Genomic DNA, 17,935 nt, shown 5'->3' on the forward strand with positions numbered 1-17,935 from the left:
TAGACTTTATTGAACAAAACAAGTAAAGTAACACAGATATTTATATGAGGGAAAACCTACCAGAAAAATTTTCTTTAACAACTTAAAATAACCTACTTGCAGTTGTATTTAACCGAGCTCTGTTGCTGTGAAGAATACAGCTCATGCACAGGTATGGCTGAAAGATTTGTACATTTCTCAAGTATATAAGTACGTAAGTAACCTTATACACACATATACATTAGATGATCCCAGCTGTACTTTATTTTTGGTCCTTTTGGAAGAGGTCATCTAAAGAGAAGACTACGTGGTTCTGGCTCATGAATCCTGTCATGAACCCGCCCTAGCTCTGTTGGACACTAAGTCTCCTCCACTCCTCTTCGGGCATGGATGAGTCTTAGGGACTTGTTTAGAGAATGCTCTGGGTAACGTGACATGGCAGCACTTGTAGTGCTTGTCCAAGTACTTGTTCGTGTAGTAGATCTGCTTGTGGGCCATCCTGCTGGGCACGGAGGAGAAAACAGGAGCAGGAAATGGGGTGCAAATGGCCCCATGTCCACCTAGGGCCGGCGCAATGACTCTAATGAGGCCCACGCACGTACACTTTCAATCAGAAGTATGCCTACATTTAAAAACTCTCACTGAGAATGCATTTCCAAAAGGACTTCTCTAAAAGCAATTTACTTTGTAATCAGTCTTTTCTTCTTTTTCTTCTTTTTCTTTCCCTTCCTTCCTTCCTTTCTTCCTTCTTTTCTTTCTTAAGTATGAAGTGGTTTAAATTGTTTCCTGGGGTAGTGAGATAGTGCAGTACGTAAAGGCAATTGTTGTGAAGCTCGACCACCTGAATCCAGTCCCTGGGACCCACATGATAGAAGCAGAGAACCGGCTCCCAGAATTGTACAAACACACTGTGACACGCTTGGGCCCACACACATACAGACGAAATAGAAAAATAAAGGAGTAAAGAATTTACTGTTCCCTTGTTTCCTAAGACTTTTCATTGAGATAAATTCATAAAGTTTCACTTTATTAGCAAAATAAGTGTCAACTAATAGATTGGATAAATCCATCTCTTTTTAAAATTATTACTTGTTTTTATTTTATGTGCACCAACGTTTTGCCTGCATGTATGTCTGTGTGAGGGTGTTGAATCTTGGCATTACAGACAGTTAGGAGCTGCCATGTGGGTGCTGGGAACTGAACCCAGGCACCCTGGAAGAGCAGTCAATGCTCTTAACCACGGAGTCATCTCTACAGCCTGCTCCAACTGGTTTTCGAATCACATTAAATACACTACTTTCAGCGTCGTCATTGATCACTTTGTTCTGTTGTTTTGTTATTCTTACATGATTAATATTCTTCGATGTCATGGTTTGTTGATATGAATTTTGTAAAGCGGTTGTAATCTGTCAGGTTTTTAATAAGTCGTAACTTTTGCTGAGGGCAGGCTTAGCCATTTACTTAAATCTTGTATTAAGGTTTCTAAACACCACATGAAGGTGTCTACTTCGTAATAGCAAGGGCCCATTAGTCACTGCTGCATGTGCTCGGTTGGCTGCTGTGCTGAGAGGTGGCTCTCATTATTCCCATTGCACAGAGAATGAACTGAGGGGAGAAGCAGGGTCACCTGCCCAGAGCCATGCAGAAGCTACAGGAGAGATGGGAACTAAAAACTAGTCTCTAAGTGTTAATAGTTGGTGGTTTTCCTCACTTGCCTCAGCATCTGTGGCTACATTCATAAATATGCTGTGTTTCCTGGCTTTAGACACACCTCTGACATCTATAAATAATTTCACTTTGCTTTTGCCTTTCTTTCTTGTTCTCTCTCTCTCTCTCTCCCCCCTACGCACCTCTTACAGTCATACACACACACACACACACACACACACACACACACACACACACACCTCCCTTACTTCCACTAAGACCTGAGCTTCACAAACAGAATGGCTTACTTTCCTCCACTCCTGGTAGATCTATTGTACTGCAGCCTCAGGGGACCACCTGGACAAGCTCCTCTGGCCACACCTTAGGTGGGTCCTCACAGCTTCATACCCATGTGTACTCTGAGTTCCAGCTGGGAAATCTGAAGGAAGTAGGCATGTGGCCTACTATGGTGTGTGTGTGTGTGTGTGTGTGTGTGTGTGTGTGTGTGTATACGTGCCCTGGGGTAGGGGAGCAAGCAGCCTGGCACCAACCCTGCTGTTCCTACTGACCCCCAGCAGCTTGGTTAGCCACAGAGAGGAGAGTGCAAACTGGGCCTGGATTAGTCAGAAGTTGTCATTTCAATGGAGTACACCCAGTTTACTTCTTGTGAGTCCTATGAAGGACTATCAATGTATGACACAAATAAAAAAGAAACCTGCTTTATGTGTGAAGTTGGACAGCTTCTAAGAGATCCCCATCACTTGGCTCCTTCCAGCACACAGAGCAGTCTCTGGGGTTTGCACCACTCTACAACAGGTTGAAAGGCTAGGACCACATGCCCATGCATGCATGCAACCCCCCATCCATTCATTCTTGAAGGACTTCTGTATACTGTGTGCCAGGTGCCAGCTAGGTGCCTGGGGTACTGTGGTCCTTGCTATTGTATAGTAGGAGAAATAGATGCTTGTGATTAATCACATCCTGGAGTTATAGGCATATGCCCCATGCTCAGCTTTTTACATGGTGTGGGGATCTGGACTCAAATTCTCATGCTTCAGTGCCAAGTACTTTATTAACTGAGACATCCCCCTAGATCATAACAACCCTTCTGAATTCCATTGGCTAAACCACACAATATCATTCATCTCATAATGGTGTGGGTTAGACATGTGGACACCTGTTCCTCAGGGCATTGGCTGAGGTCACTGGATGGTATTCAGTTGACAGGTGAGCTGACCTGGAAGGTTCAAGCTGGCTTAGCTCATACGCCTAGAGTCTTGAGAAGGACGGGAAGAAGACTGGGCTCAGCTGAGGCTTTGGCACTCACACTGCTGTCCTGTGTTATCTACAGGAGCTGCACCCAGGACATAGTGACTCAAGGCTCACAAGGACTGTGTTCTAAGAAACCAAGAAATCATCATAGCGCTATTTGGGATGGCAAGTGTGCGCTGCTCAAGTGGTCATGAAACTCAACTAGATCAAGAAGAGGGAACATGGACTTGTCTCTCGGAGGAAGGGGCATCTTTAATCTATCCCAGGAGACAGCTAGAGAAGAGAAGAGAAGAGAAGAGAAGAGAAGAGAGAGAGAGAGAGAGAGAGAGAGAGAGAGAGAGAGAGAGAGAGAGCACAGTGTTAGAAGAGGCTAAAGAAAGGCTAAGACTAGACCTCAGGCTACAACAGAGAGCTTTATTACCTCGACAGGACCACATACATCCATGTGGGTTATGCACAGTGCAAGTCTGGGGGTACTGAGCCCTTGAAGGCATGAGTGAAACCCTTTGGGTTATGCAGTATCTCAATAGTGAGTGGCTATGTGGACCAGAAACCATAAGAGATAACCAACAGACTTTGATCCCATCATAGCTTCTCTGTCCCATGGTTGCATCAGACATGCAGCTTGCTCCTGAAACAATACTTGATTTAAAGTTTAGAGTGTGGGTCTTTGCAACTTAGAAGAGTCTACCTAGAGATAGAGCCATTGTTAAAGTAGACAAGTCTCCCTTCCCTTCCCAGTGACAGACGCTCTGAGCAAACGGCTTATCTTGTCCAAATATTATGTCTGGCCAGTGTCAAAGCCACCTGGTCTTGCCTACTCTGTAGTGTCCTTCAGCTGTTGTGGCTTTTCTTGTCTGTCCCCATATGTCTCCTGGACTTGCCATTCATACCCACTTCTGACTCCAACTTGATTCTTTGACATTGGGCAGGTTCTTCCTGCTGGCTTTTCCACTGGGCCTCAAGGATTACATTTGTTCTCCTTGCCTACTCCAGCCTGACTCAGGCTTGGCCTGTCACCCTCTGGCTCTGCCTTTGTTGGAGACTTAGTGGAGCATGGCATCAGTGGGCCCTGGTTATTTTACACAGAAGTTGTGGGTCACTAGTGTCACTGTCAACGTGTAGAACTCCAGTCCTTGCTGTATGAGTATATTCTAGTGTAGTGGCCACTACTGTTTTGTTTTGTTGTTGTTGAGACAGGATCTTGCTATGTGGTGAGCACAGGCTGGTCTTGAACTTCCCAAGCACTGGGATCATACACCTAACTCAGCTTCACTGTTGGCAGAGACAGGAGTGTGAAGGGTGAAAAAGATGGTCTCTAGAGAAAGCAGGCGAGGCTGCCCTCACCTCCTGGTGCCTGGTGACAGTGCCAACCCTCTCAGTACACATCCTCTTATCCAGCTGCCTCTTCTCCATTAGGAATACCCAGCATATTAGACATGGGCCTCTAAGTGAAACTTAGATTGTGTTCCAAGTGCGGCCCCGCTCTTAAGGTTGGAAATTCTAACCCTTGACAGTTGAGACTTTCAGGTTGACCTAAGGCTGGAATTACAGGCCTCTAAGGAGCCCCACCAGGATTTTCCTTTCTCTCTCCTAACCCTAGGAGTTTACCTGGAGCAAATATGTCTAGAACTGTGGATGGCTTGGTCAGAAAAGTGTTTGTCATTCAAACCTGGGTGTTTGGGACAAGGGACCGAGGTGCATATTTTGCACATCAAAGCAGACCTGATTTCCAGGTTCTCCCAGCATCCCTCAATTCCTACCTGGCATACTCTGCCCCCAGTTCTGAACTTTCCAGCCCAGAGTCTGGGCTGCCCTTCCCCCAGAGGCCCTTCCCTAGATAATCCAAACGTTTTGGTTCCCCCTCCCCTGACCTTCTCTCTCTGTCCTTGCTCTTTCTTTCTCTCTCTTCCCCCTTTCCTCTTTCCCTTCCCGTGGGGACTTCCCTGGCCTCCTTCCTTGGAGCCAGTGAACTAGACTAGTAACTAATTCTCGTTTAGCTTTAGCCGTCAAGAGCCTGAATCTTCTCTGGGTTTAGGTCCCAGCACTGCCCGTGACAAGCTATGCAATATTTCTTCTGTCTGTGTCACTGAACTTCTCAGTTCTTTATCATCCTTAGCAGTAATGGAAACAGTACCTAAATTACATGATCGTGGTCAAAACTACAGGCATCAATGTAGAGCCAGTCGTTGGAATGGCACTAGGTCATATGGCAACCTCTAAGCATTTGCAGATAGTAATTTATTATTATTATCATCATCACCAGCATCACCACCACCACCACCACCACCACCATCATCATCATCATCATCATCATCATCATCATCATCATCATTTCTTTGGTTCTCAAGATTATTTGAACGATCACAAGAGATGGCCGTCACAATGATCCATGGATTCCATGTAGCATCAATGGTGACACTAGTAATTCTAAGAAAATAGGTCACTCTGTAGCCTTCTCATTGAGCATGGATAGTCTTCAGAGCCTAAAAGGGCTTGGTTCGAATCCCCCTTGGCTAAGGCTGGCAGACCTTGAAGAAGTTGCCTACAGGAGGACTTTCTTCTGCCTGTTGGGGTGAGAGTGAAGGTGAGTGAGAGGCAGGTGACCCACCTGGCACACAGTTGGAACTGGGTTCTCGCTGGTTTTCCGTTGCTTCATGTAGCATAGCTCAGGTATGAACAGTATGTGGATGGAGTTGTTAGATAAAGCCCTGTCCTCCAGGACTAGAGCTGGATGCTTGCAGATGGGGCCAGGGTGTGTGTCGGGGGAGGGCTTTCAGAATGCTCAGCCTCTGACTGGGATGTGTGCCATGCAGACGTGGGGGCTCCCAGCAAGAGCTGCTCTGCCAGAGTCAAACCTTTGTTTGTCTCATTATGTGATATGTCAAGCCAGGCCTTGCTGTGTAAGTCATTTAATGTTGTTTCCAGGAAAGATGTTCATAGGCAATTAATAATGATTAATAATGAACTGAGCAAACCATCACTGGGGTTTATAGTTATTATTTCTCAGCAGAAATGGGTCAGGAAGGAGAAGTGTAAAACACTTGATGGCTTAGCTCTGTGAGCAGGCGCCAAGGGGAGGAGTTAGCACTGTAGCACCTGGGCTCTGTCCTGGGAGCTTTGCAGGAGTGATCGTTTGTAAAATATTATATTTTTATTAATTAAAACAATTTTAAATTTAAATATATTTTGATCATATTCTTCTCCTTCTCCAAGTCCTGCCAGATGGTCTCTCCTTCTCTACCCACCCAAGTTCAAGTTCTTTCTCAAGAAAACGAACAAAAACCCAAGACAACAACAAACTCCCCAAACCAAGAAGACAAAATAAAGCTATAACCCAAAAAGAGCAAAACAAAACAAAAAACCCACTAAACTGTAATCAAATAAAAGCACACCAAAACAAACAAACAAATAAAACCTTAACCTGTGGAAAACACAAAACAAAACAAAACTGTGGAATCTATTACATATTGGTCAACTACTCCTGACCTTCAGGCCTGTCTTGGAATGGTTGATATATCCAATGCCACTTTATTGGAGAAAACAGATTTTCCCCCCTCCTGGCATGTATATGATTATCCCCTAATGGGTAGGTTTTTATTCATTCATTTTAAAAAATTGTCAAAATAAAATATAATAAAATAAAACAAAAAAAATCATCACATCGAAGTTGGAGAAGACAAACTGAAAAGAGCCTAAGAGAAGGCCCAGGAATCAAAGACCTATTCCTTCACACACTCAGGAATCCATAAAAACACTAAACCGGAAATCATAGCATAAGCGCAGAGGACCTAGTGCAGACCCTGTGCTGGCTGTTTCAGTCTCTGTGACTTAGAAGAGCTTTGCTCAGCTGATTTACAGGCCTTGTTCTCCTGGCGTCCTCCGTCCCACTTGAAAATAAGGTAATTAGAGTCTGATCATTACTGTACTGGTTAAACATAGTCAAAGTGAAGACTTTTGTTAGTTTGCCCCTACTTTACATTTTTTCTGTTACACAGGAAAGTAATGAAAACAATGCAGAATCAGGGAATAATAATGCTGTTTCCTTGTATCTTCTGTCCTGCTCTGGTTTGTACTGTGCCATGGATCGAGGTTCTTAATTTCATCTTCTGACTCCCCTCTAGCAGACACACGCACACACACACACACACACACACACACACAGAGAGAGAGAGAGAGAGAGAGAGAGAGAGAGAGAGAGAGAGAGAGAGAGAGTTTACAGATGAGGAGAGGGGATGGAAGTTAGGCACTATGGAAATTTCCTGAAAGATGAAAGTCTGTTTGGGGTGAGGGAGGATCCCTCAAGCTCTGAATGGTGAGCTGATTTTCTCCTGTCCCCATGCTGAGAACTTCAGTTATTGTAGCTGTCGCTTGTCCCAACCACCTTAGGGGATATGCCACATTGTAGCTAGACGAGGCCCTCCTATGCAGTGACTCAAGGTCGTACAGGTAAACATTCATTCATTTACTCAGATATTAAATGAAATCCCCGAGGGAATGAACACCCCAGAGCCAAATCCAGATGTCTCTAAAACAACTGGTCTGAGGGCCTCGCTCTCCAAGACCTACCGACATCCTGAGGGATTGAGAAAGGTGGGAGAGGCGGATGAAGAGAGGGAAGAAAAGCAGCTTAAGCAGCGTTGAGGAGATAAACAAATCATTAGCATAGATTTTATAATCATTTGTAGCATTGATATAATGAGGATCGAACTCAAGTCGTCAGACTTTGCAGCGCGTGTCCTTGGTCGCTCAGCCATCACCTTGCTTGCTCTCGAGAGAGAAGCATTTAAAAGGAAAGTACCCTAAAATCTATAACTCCTTCTCAAACGGCTCAGGGAGAAATATATGTCATCATAGATGTATGGACATGGGCATGTTCCTATGTATACGTACATTTACATATCTGTGCATACACACACACACACACACACACACACACACACACGCGCATACATACATAGGTGCACATACACTGATATAGGGGGACAGAGAGACAGGGTATCATATACCAAATGAAGGTCATCCAGCTTTTTTTGCCTTTGAATTTTTTTTGTACTTCTTTTTATTTTTATGCCATATTACTTTTATTATAATCATCTTCAGATTCCAGAAAAACAATGTTCTTAATGTCATTTGAGGACTAATTCCTCTGGAAAGAGGAGTTCCTAGAGAAATCACCCTACTCTTATCTGGCTGTACAAATCCCTTGTTTCCTGCAGGCTGGAATGAGAGTTTAAGCTGGGTGATTATGTAGCATGTCTTTTATTGCACTTCCATGTCTAAAACACATAAGTATATAGTGGATTTTACCTTTTTAATTGTGTATGTATGTGTGTGTGTGTGTGTGTGTGTGTGTGTGTGTGTGTGTGTGCTAGTTAGAATTTTATTGCTATGAAGAGACACCATGACCTCCACAATTCTTATAAAGAAAAACATTTCACTAGGGATAGCTTACAGCTCAGAGGTTTAGTCCATTATCATCCTGGTGGGAAGCAGGCAGACATGGTGCTGGACAGGAAGCTGGGAGTTCTGTGTCTGTATCAGCAGGCAGCAGAAAGAGAATTACCCACTGGGCTTAGCTTTAGCATAGGAGACCTCAAAGCCCACCACCGGTGACATAATTCCTCCAACAAGGCCACACCTACTCTAACAAGGCCACATGTCCCAATCCTTTTAAGTAATGCCACTCCCTGTGAGCCTGTGGGGGTCAATTTCTTTCAAACCACCACAGTGTATATGTATGTGCACGTGCACATACATGCATATACATACCCGTGTACAGGCCAAAGGTCAACCTCTAGTGTTGTTTCTCAAGTGCTAGTTACTGGTACCTTGTTGTTGTTGTTGTTGTTGCTATAAATAGATCCACTGGCCTGGAACTCACGACTTAGTTGAGGATGGCTGACCAGCGAGTCTCAGAGATCTATGTGCCTCCACCTTCTCAGTGATGAGGGTAGGAGTAGGGGTGGGAGAGGCAGGGTAGGGTTGTTTTACAAAGGTGTGCCATCGAACAGTGTAATGAGGTAAAATTTTAACTTACTAGAATGAATATAAATGAATGGATTTTAATGTTTTGAATGTCTTTAAAATTAAAAACTGGAGAAATACTGTAATTATTCTTTTTAAGTTGGGCACACAGAATTTCAGCCTGAACTTGCAGCCTTGTCAGACCAGTTGTAGAAACGTATTTCCTGAGTCACTCTGAATGCTGGCCGTAGTTCTATGTGACCTATGTGAATAGACAGCCCAGAAGAGCCCTGCCCTGTGCCCCACCATGTTAAAGGGATGGCTTGTGAGCCAGCCTATGCTTTACGTCCTGGACCCTGAGCTGTGACCCTCTTGGACCCAAAGGCTTCTCAGCATTTGTCTCTGACAGTACCCAAAAGGCATCTTGCAGGCTGACAGAGGAGCGCAGACATTCTCACACTGTCCAGACAGTTATGTATCATTCATAGCCCGTTAACCTGAGCTAAAAAAGGAAAGCCTTTCGACACAGCAAGCTGCTAATCCTCCAGGGCACCAATCCTGGTTGAGCGCAGATTGTACAACCCACTTAGCTACTCCTGGCTCCAAGTTCCCAAGTTTCGTCTTCTTCTCTGAGAAGGGTGTGGATGCACAAACCCATTCATGGATTTCCTGTTTGCTCCTTGTGAATGGCAGCTATAAAGTAATGGGGAAGGAAAGAGAATGCTTATCATGGTCAAAATGATGCTGTGAGACATTTGGTAGATTTTCTTTTCCTCGCACTTTGGTCCTGCCACCTGCCTCATTCCTCATAAGGATAAAGATGAAGAGTTGATTCTAACGACAACTAACTTCATACAGCATCTGGCCCTGAAGATCCCATGGTACTTTGCAGATGGTTCCCGGAAAACCTAATTAACCCTCACAGTGTGTCTGCTGAGGAAGAGATTTGATTGAAATCTATCTGGAAGACAGACCAGAGCACCGTGAGCAGAAACTACTGCAGGAGGATTTCTAGATGAAGAGAAGCGGAACTACCACAGGACATAGACGTGAAATAAATTTCCATGATTGTTCTTAACAAACACAAGCTCTCTCCACAGCACATATAAGACAATCCCCTTCCGTAGTTGGTTCAACTCCGTGTGGTCCACAGAAAGCTAATCTGTCCCCATCCTGGTTCTAAGTGCGTACATGCAAAGAAGCTTAACAAGGACTCCTGTTCCGAGGACCCATTTAAGGATGGGTCACATGACCAACCTCTGGAAGCTAGTGTTTTCAAGGCTATTTCCCCTGTCCTGTGAGAACTCTCAATCAGAGCTGGAGGCCTGAGGAAGAACTGTAACATAAATGCCAGTCTGTCAGAGACTGTCCTGTTTCCACATGAACAGGCGTGATTTCTCCTGTAGCCAAACAGCCCCACAGACTAAGGGCCAGAAATAGAAACACAGTCCTTGTTTCCACCCCTGATGCGTGCAGTCGGTTCCCTTTGGCTTCCCTGAGTGTTCGCCAACTCCTTTCTGTTTTGCATGACAGAGTTTCTGTTGGTTTTCTGTCGCTTGCAACTAAAAAAGCTCTGTTATGGCTAGAGCATTCTCACCCCAGAGCATTACCCGGTCTTGTCTCTGCCACAAACAATATCATCTATCTCAAACAGCATTGGTGCCTTCTTCAAGACACCAGAGGGGCTGGGAGACTGGAACAACCAGAAAGTGACATGTCCAGGGCTCTCCATTTTATGATGGATAAAGCAGAAATTATTGGTCTAATGAGATTCTGGGAGGCCTTTACCCACCCAATCACTCAGTGCTAAGTCTCTCAGCATTGCCAAGTGGTTATCTAGCTTTGCTCAGAGAGGTGAGCGTCTCTCTTCATAGAGGTTGCTCCTTCATCGAGGGCAATTGCAGCTATTAGACAGCTGATAATTACTCTGAACAGAAATGTATCGAGGACTTTGGTGCCCTTAAAAGCACAGAAGTATTATAGAAATGTGTTTTCATTTTAATCCCAGGTGTGGGACATGGGGCTGCTTCAGACTGTCCACAGCAGCTGACTATGATTTGCCTCGTGCTCTATCAGGAGTGTGGTTTTGCCACCGGAAGATAACTTCTGCGATTGGTTGCCATTCGGAGTTCTGGGGACTTTTCAGAGCATATTTAAGTGCTTGGACCCCCGAGTTGACTGATGCGTTGCTGTTGATTGATGTTTGTTGCCGTTTGTCAGGTAGTCATGGGCAAAGATACAACAAGAAGAAACTAGATATCCTGACCGGCAAAGATCAAACTTTCCCCAAGGAACTTGAAGGCCCTAATCAGCAAGAAGGAGTCTAATGATATTGTCCCCGCCCCTTTCCTGCCTCTGACTTTACTTGGGGATTTCTTTCTTTCTTCTCCTCCATCTTTCTTTCCTACATAGTGTTAGGGGGGTTGAAAGGGTGAAAGAACCCACAAAACAGCCAAAGTCCAGCTACATAGAAATCCGTGCTGTCTGCTATTCTCAGACTCCATTTCTGTTTTCTAGGGCAACACAGTGGATTTGCTCTGCTCTGGGGCAGCCAGTCTGAACTCCAGATCTTGCCGATGTATTCTAGATTTCTTCATATCCACTGGTTTTGAGTCTTTTAATTGTGAACTGCCCTGTATACCTCTCTGGATGTTTGTGTCCCTTACATATGGCGGATATTTGGCTGACAAGAGAGACACCGTAATTTCTGGATTTTAGTGAACATAGAGCATGACTGCGTTAACATCACTAAGGTATGAGATGGGAGATAAGCAGGAGACTAGGTTTTTGTTGTTCTTTTTAATTGTACATTTTAAATTAAAATATAATTAGATCGGTTCCCACCTCCCCTTTCCTCCCTTCAACCTTTTCCATGTCCCCTCCACTCCCTCTTAAACGCTTCTTTTTCTTTAATGTTACATGTAGTATGTGTGTATGTATATGTATGTATGTATGTATGTATGTATGTATGTATGTGTGTGTATGTAATGCATATGAGTACAACCTGCTGTGTCCCTTTAGTGTTTCAGGGATGACTATTTGGAGTTGGATGACCGACTACCGGGCTCATCCTCCCTCCCTCCCTGCACATTCCTTAGCTACCTGGAGCTCTGTGGTTGGTTTGTTTGTTCTTTCCCCCAAGATGGGTTTTCCCTGTGTAGCCCTGGCTGTCCTGGAACTTACTTTGCAGACCAGGCTGGCCTCAAACTCAAGTTCTACCTGCCTGTCTCCCAGGTGCTGGGAATTAAAGGTGTGAACCACTCCAGCCTGACTTGTCTATTCTTTTACAATTAAAAAAAAAGTCATGTTTGACAGGAAAACCCTGTCAAAACAAACAAACAAACGAAAGAAGGCATACTTTATTGTAAAGAACTTGGAAAATATTAACAAGAAAAGTATAATTTAGTCAGATGTGGTGGTGAACTTCACAGCATTCAGATTGCTAGTTTCCAGGCCAGCCTGATCTACTTATCAAGTTCTAGGCCAGCCGAGACCATATAGTGAGACCCTATCTCAATAACAAAACAAAACAAAACAAAACCTAGAATATTTATTTATAACCCTACCACCTACAGATAAACAGTGTTAATACTTTGATATTTTTCTTATAATCTTTTCTTTAAATGAAATGTTTTAAAACACACACTCAAGTCAAACTCTGGATCCTTTTTATATTTGGGAGGATATCCTATGTCATTTCATAGCACCCGGAAGCTTGGCTGTTCATAGCCTGCCGCGGCTAGAATCGGAAACTTTAAAACCACATCCTTATTGTCAATACTTGGGTTTCTCACATTTTAACATGTTACCAGACAACCATGTGGTAAGCGTTTTCAGTTGAAGTTTGCAGAAGCAAGTTTGAGTCTCTGGGGTATGAACACTTGAAAGGTTCCCGAGAAAGCCTTGTCTAGAGATGTGTTTTTTTATTCTCCCACCCAGACTGTGAAACACTTGTTTTATAACATTCTGTTCAGCACTTTCGTAATTTCTTTTTCCATAATGGATGTATTAGGGGCAAACAGTAGCTGCTTGATGACTTAAGTTGTATCCTTCCTTTATTTATAAAATTGGATGTTTTGGGATTTAATAAGTTGGGTTCATATTTTTTGTATTACATTTTTAGTTTAGTAATATTTTTATTATTAAAGGCCCCATGTTGGCAACAGCCATTTCCTAGGGCCCTGTGTGAAGAATGTTTGACTGGTATTTAAACCAAAGGAAGCACCCTTTGACCCTCTGTCATCTAAAATACAGTGTCTAAAAGAGACTTTCATTTCACCGCAATTGGATGGAAGCAAAGCCTAGGATCCCAAGAGTGTTATTTATCCAGAGTTTCACATATGCAAAAAGTTCACTGAAATAAATATGTTATCTCCATCATCATCCTGTCTAAGGTTCGTGTTTTCAGTTAATTTTTAGGGATAACTTCTACAATCAGGGCAATCCAAATTTTCTGATGTCTACTCTAATACTCTCCTCCAATATGAATTGTACAATTATAAAGAATAAGGGAGTCGACATCTGGAGGAGAATGAAGGAAGATCAGGAGTTCAAGACCACCCTCAGCTACACAGTGAGTTTGAAGTGAGGTTGGACTACTTTTGGCACTGTCTCAAAAACCTTGCATCATGCTTTACCTGATCCCTGTTGGTTATGGAAGGATGTGTTGTCTCCCCATCTACCACAGATAAATTAAAACAAAAAAAATGGTTACTAATGAAAGACACTTTAAATGGTTTTATAAGGATTAAAGATGACGTGCTAAGTAGCATTAAAATGTTACTTATTAGTTGTGTGTGTGTGTGTGTGTGTGTGTGTGTGTGTGTGTGTGTGTGTGTGTGTGTGAGCCACAGTAAGCAGGTAGAGTAAGTAAGAGGACATCTTTTTAGGAATTGGTTCCCTCCTTCTGAGCCCTGCGTTCCGAGGATCACACTTAGGTCATCAAGCTTGGCAGCAATCACCTTTGCCCACTGACCCATCTCTTTGGCTTCTGCATTTATACAATTTTAAGGGGCTGGAGAGATGGCTCAGTAGTTAAGAGCACTGACTGCTCTTCCAGAGGTCCTGAGTTCAATTCCCAGAAATCACATGGTGGCTCACAAACATCTGGGATCTGATTTCCTCTCCTGCTGTGTCGGACAGCTACAGTGTACTCATATACATAAAATAAACAAATCTTTAAAAAACCAAACTTATTTTAAAAAATTAAAATTTAACTGTACAGTTGGCTCTTCTCTGAGAGTTCTGTTGTTTTCAAGTTAAATGAGATGTGATTTCTCTTTTTAATTGTTTTCCTTTAAGAATTAGTATTAATAGTCAGTTGGACTTCCTTGAGTATCAGTTCATTAAAGCTTTTAAATGTTGCGAAACAGAATCTTTTGTTGATTCTACCATACCTAATGTTGTTAATGCATTGAGAAAGAAACTTACTGATAATAAGTTTTAAAGTTATAACCGCCCAAAGACCTGACTGTAAGGCTGCTGAAGCCACCTCACAGGTACGTTTTATCATTATTTTATTACCGCATGTGCAGGAGGTGGTGTGGGACACATGCTACAAAACATACTACATGGAGAAGACAACTCTCCGTTCTCTTCTTTTACCTTTACATGGGTTCAGGTTGTCAGGCTTGGTAGTGGGCACCTTTACCTCACCAGCCCCACAAGTGAGCTTTTAGAGAGTAAATGGATGTGACATGAGGTGGCACTTGAAACTTCCAAAGCACATCTAACTGGGTATCACTGCCTTCCCTTTTTGCCTCTTCCAAACCTTCCTGGTTTGTCATCATGGTCACAGCTGTTAGAAGTGAAACCAGAGAGTTGAAGAGTGCAGAACACTCTAGTTTTTTTTTTTGTTTTGTTTTTGTTTTTTTTTTTCAATGTTGTGGAGGGAGAAGAGATTCCTCAGGGTTTCCAGAAGCTACTGTGAATGAAACATATCAAAGACAGTGTTTCCCCTGCCATTACAGTGATCTGAATCAGCAAGTAAATACCATTAATTAAGGATCCTCTCTAGGCTAAGCCCTGAAATAAGCCTTATGGGAAGCACTTAGGGCTAAGACAATAATGGAGAGAAGAAAGCCACGGCAAAGACAGGAGGTGATGGGGCTCCAGAGGATGAGAGCCAGGAATTCCACGCCCCTGCTGCATCCTGGGTTTCATTTCTTGGAGTCAAATGAAGTGAGGATTAGCAGACAGCTAGTCTGCTTTGTGGCTCTGCCCTGTAATCACACGATGCCATCTGGAAAATTTTAAACCAAATCTTTAGTGCATACCTTATACCAAAATAAAGTTTAGATGGACTTAACATTCAATGACCTTTAACAAATTTCTTTTGTGTTTATGCCATATGCCAGATGTTGTTTTTGGCGCTCAGAATGCAAAATAGCTATGACTTCTGCCCTCCATGGAGTTTATAGTCTAGTTGGGGAAGCAAATATTGAATAGATGAAATGGTCTATGCTTCTTCTTAAAATAAAGGTCATGAAGGATACAAGAGTGTTGTGAGAGAGAAGAACGGGGTTGATGGAACCTTCCTTAGAGTAGGTAACCAGAAAGAGCTCCCTGCAGAGATGCCGTCTGATCTTGAGCATGAAAAGAAGAGAAGACCATTGCAGACAGTGGGAAGAGCGGCCACAAGAGTCTGGAGATTGAGAACAACAACATGCAAGACGAAAACACAATAAATATTTATTTTTGCCCTCCACAGAATTTATACTCTAGCTGGGGAAACAAATACTGAAAAAATAGACAAAATGTAACAGAATAAATAAGCCCTTTATAAATATGATTTCTTTTTTAAAAAGATGGAACCACATGCTCTTCAGACAACATAAGATTTTAACGTCTCCATTACAGAACCCATATGAAATTGAAGACAATGATAAACTAGAAAAAAAGTGTAATTCAGTGATAATAAGTAGTTCTCATTAGTAGACAGAAAGTACTTGAAACTAAATGTTAGAAAGCTTTGACATTCCCTCCAAAAAAAGGAAGGTCAGGAGAGTTCACAAAACAACCCAAATGGCCAATAACAAAGGAAACTCTTCTAAATTCAAAGACATAGAAATATACACTCAAGAGCTAGAGAGTTGAATCAGTGATTAGATCACTCGCTGCTCTTGCAGAGGACCCAGAATAAATCTCCAGGACCTACAAGATGCTGACAACCATTGATAACTCCAGTTCCAAGCACAATCTGATGCCCTCTTCTGGTTCATACATTGTGGTCAGACATACATAAGGGCAAAGCATCCACATACAGAAAATAAAAACATATTATATATATATATATATATATATATATATATATATATATATATATACATATATATGAGAGAGAGAGAGAGAGAGAGAGAGAGAGAGAGAGAGAGAGAGAGAAAGAGAAAGACTCACTCAGATCATTGGGATATACCACTTTTACTCCTGGGAATGGTAAAGATTTAAAGATAGTCCTCAACTTCAAGGCAGGTAGAGGCAGGAGACCTTCCCATGCTGGTGGGATCACCCACCAGAATTGCTTATCTAGAGGGCTGAATATCCTTCAACTTGGCACGTCCATGTCTAGGAATATACCATGAGAAAGTTCACTCAGTTCCATGGGAATAATCAAGTATGAGGACATTTGCTCTAGAATATTCCAGCATGACTAATGCTTCTCAGCCTTTTGGCTAAGACCAAGTACACTATACGCTATCCACCGAATAGCTGATGCAGACTGTATCTGAAGACGATATATTGACTGGATTGTTAAGAGCACCGAGAAGGCCTAGGAGCTTGCTTTGGTCACTATCTATGTCAACCTGGCATTGCTGTACCTGCAGGAATAGTATGCCCTGTGGGGGAACTTGCAATAACAGGAAGCCCTTTTCTCAGAATGGATCACAGGGAAATCACTAAGAATGACTTTGTTCAATTTGCTTTTAGTTGATGTGAAAGTGTGCTCAGGATGATAAGTTTAAAAAAAAAAAAAGCAGCTTACAAAATAGCCCTTATGATAGTGTTCAATTTTGTTTTAAGATATTGTATATAAGGGACCGGAGAGATGGGTCAGCAGTTAAGGCCACTAGCTGCTCTTGCAGAGGACCAGGGTTTGATTCCCAGCATCTGTGGAGCAGATCACAACCATCTGCAACTCCAGTTCCAGGGAGTCTCATGCCCTTGTCTGACCTCTGCAGGCACCAGGCACGTGAACAGGGCGTTTACATACCTGCAGGCAACACATTTGTGTATATATATAAAATCTTTAAAAAAATACTGTGTCGCCTCAAAGTATTCCTTTCCTTCTTGCTTGTTTTTTGTGTGAAACAAAGTGTCCCAGAGGAGCTAGCCTTGAACCTGAGACCTCCCTGGGCCTCACCACTGCTGCAATTAGAGGTTCAAGTCAACTACTCTCTGGTTAGCTGTCCTCCAAATATTAAGTGTTTATCTGGTTGATAAGATTAAATGTAATTTTACTTTTCTTCCTTGTATTTTATACATGTTGTGAGGCCTTTTCTAGAATAAGCTTTTCTTTTCTAATGCTAGGAAAGTAAGTTAGAGCTGTTTCCACACAGAGATGGATAAAATGGGAGTCAGGGCAGCAGTACTTTGGGGCGGGAAGGTAATCTTCTTCGGTTTCCTCCCCACAGGCCCTGTTTGATCAGCCTGGCCACGTGAGCCCTTGGGAGCGGGCTAATCCTCGGAGGAGGTGATATGCTCTCGGATATGCTCTGCCTCCGGTTTAGACCTCAGTTGCCAAACACCCAAGCTTCTGGCTCAGTGTGTTCTCTTTCCCCATGGGAAGCAAAGCCCTTTGCGCGCTCTGCCTCACCGAGTGGCTGGAGGACAAGTCACCACAGCCTCAGACGCAGGTGTCTGGGGTGACACAGAACGACATCTCACCTCCAGAATAAGGGCAGCTCTTCCGCCTTCAGGGCTGTGAAATGTCAGGCCTGATTAGAAAGGTCACTTGTCCTGACAGCTCTCAGTGCTTCCCCGAGAGCAGCCTTCCTGCTGTGATCATTCTTAATTGTGCTTCCTGCAGTGGGTGCTAGTCTGCTCAATTTCTTATGAAGACGGAAGCCCCACC

The 17,935-nt window shown here is 43.2% G+C and overlaps 1 protein-coding gene, 1 non-coding gene and 1 pseudogene across 2 annotated transcripts in view; 1 reads left to right on the forward strand and 2 right to left on the reverse strand.

The window, feature by feature from the left end:
* Positions 1-17,935, reverse strand: part of Marchf4 (membrane associated ring-CH-type finger 4) — a 117,151-nt gene that overhangs the window by 50,088 nt on the left and 49,128 nt on the right.
* On the reverse strand, positions 56-477 carry LOC148003787 (cyclin-dependent kinases regulatory subunit 2 pseudogene; annotated as a pseudogene).
* On the forward strand, positions 16,516-16,704 carry LOC148003788 (U2 spliceosomal RNA). Its single transcript, XR_015630000.1, has one exon. It is a non-coding gene; the product is annotated as a U2 spliceosomal RNA (small nuclear RNA).

This window comes from Rattus norvegicus, chromosome 9 (assembly GCF_021556685.1).
Source record: "Rattus norvegicus strain SHRSP/BbbUtx chromosome 9, alternate assembly SHRSP_T2T, whole genome shotgun sequence".
In the NCBI taxonomy this organism is placed as follows: Eukaryota; Metazoa; Chordata; class Mammalia; order Rodentia; family Muridae; genus Rattus; species Rattus norvegicus.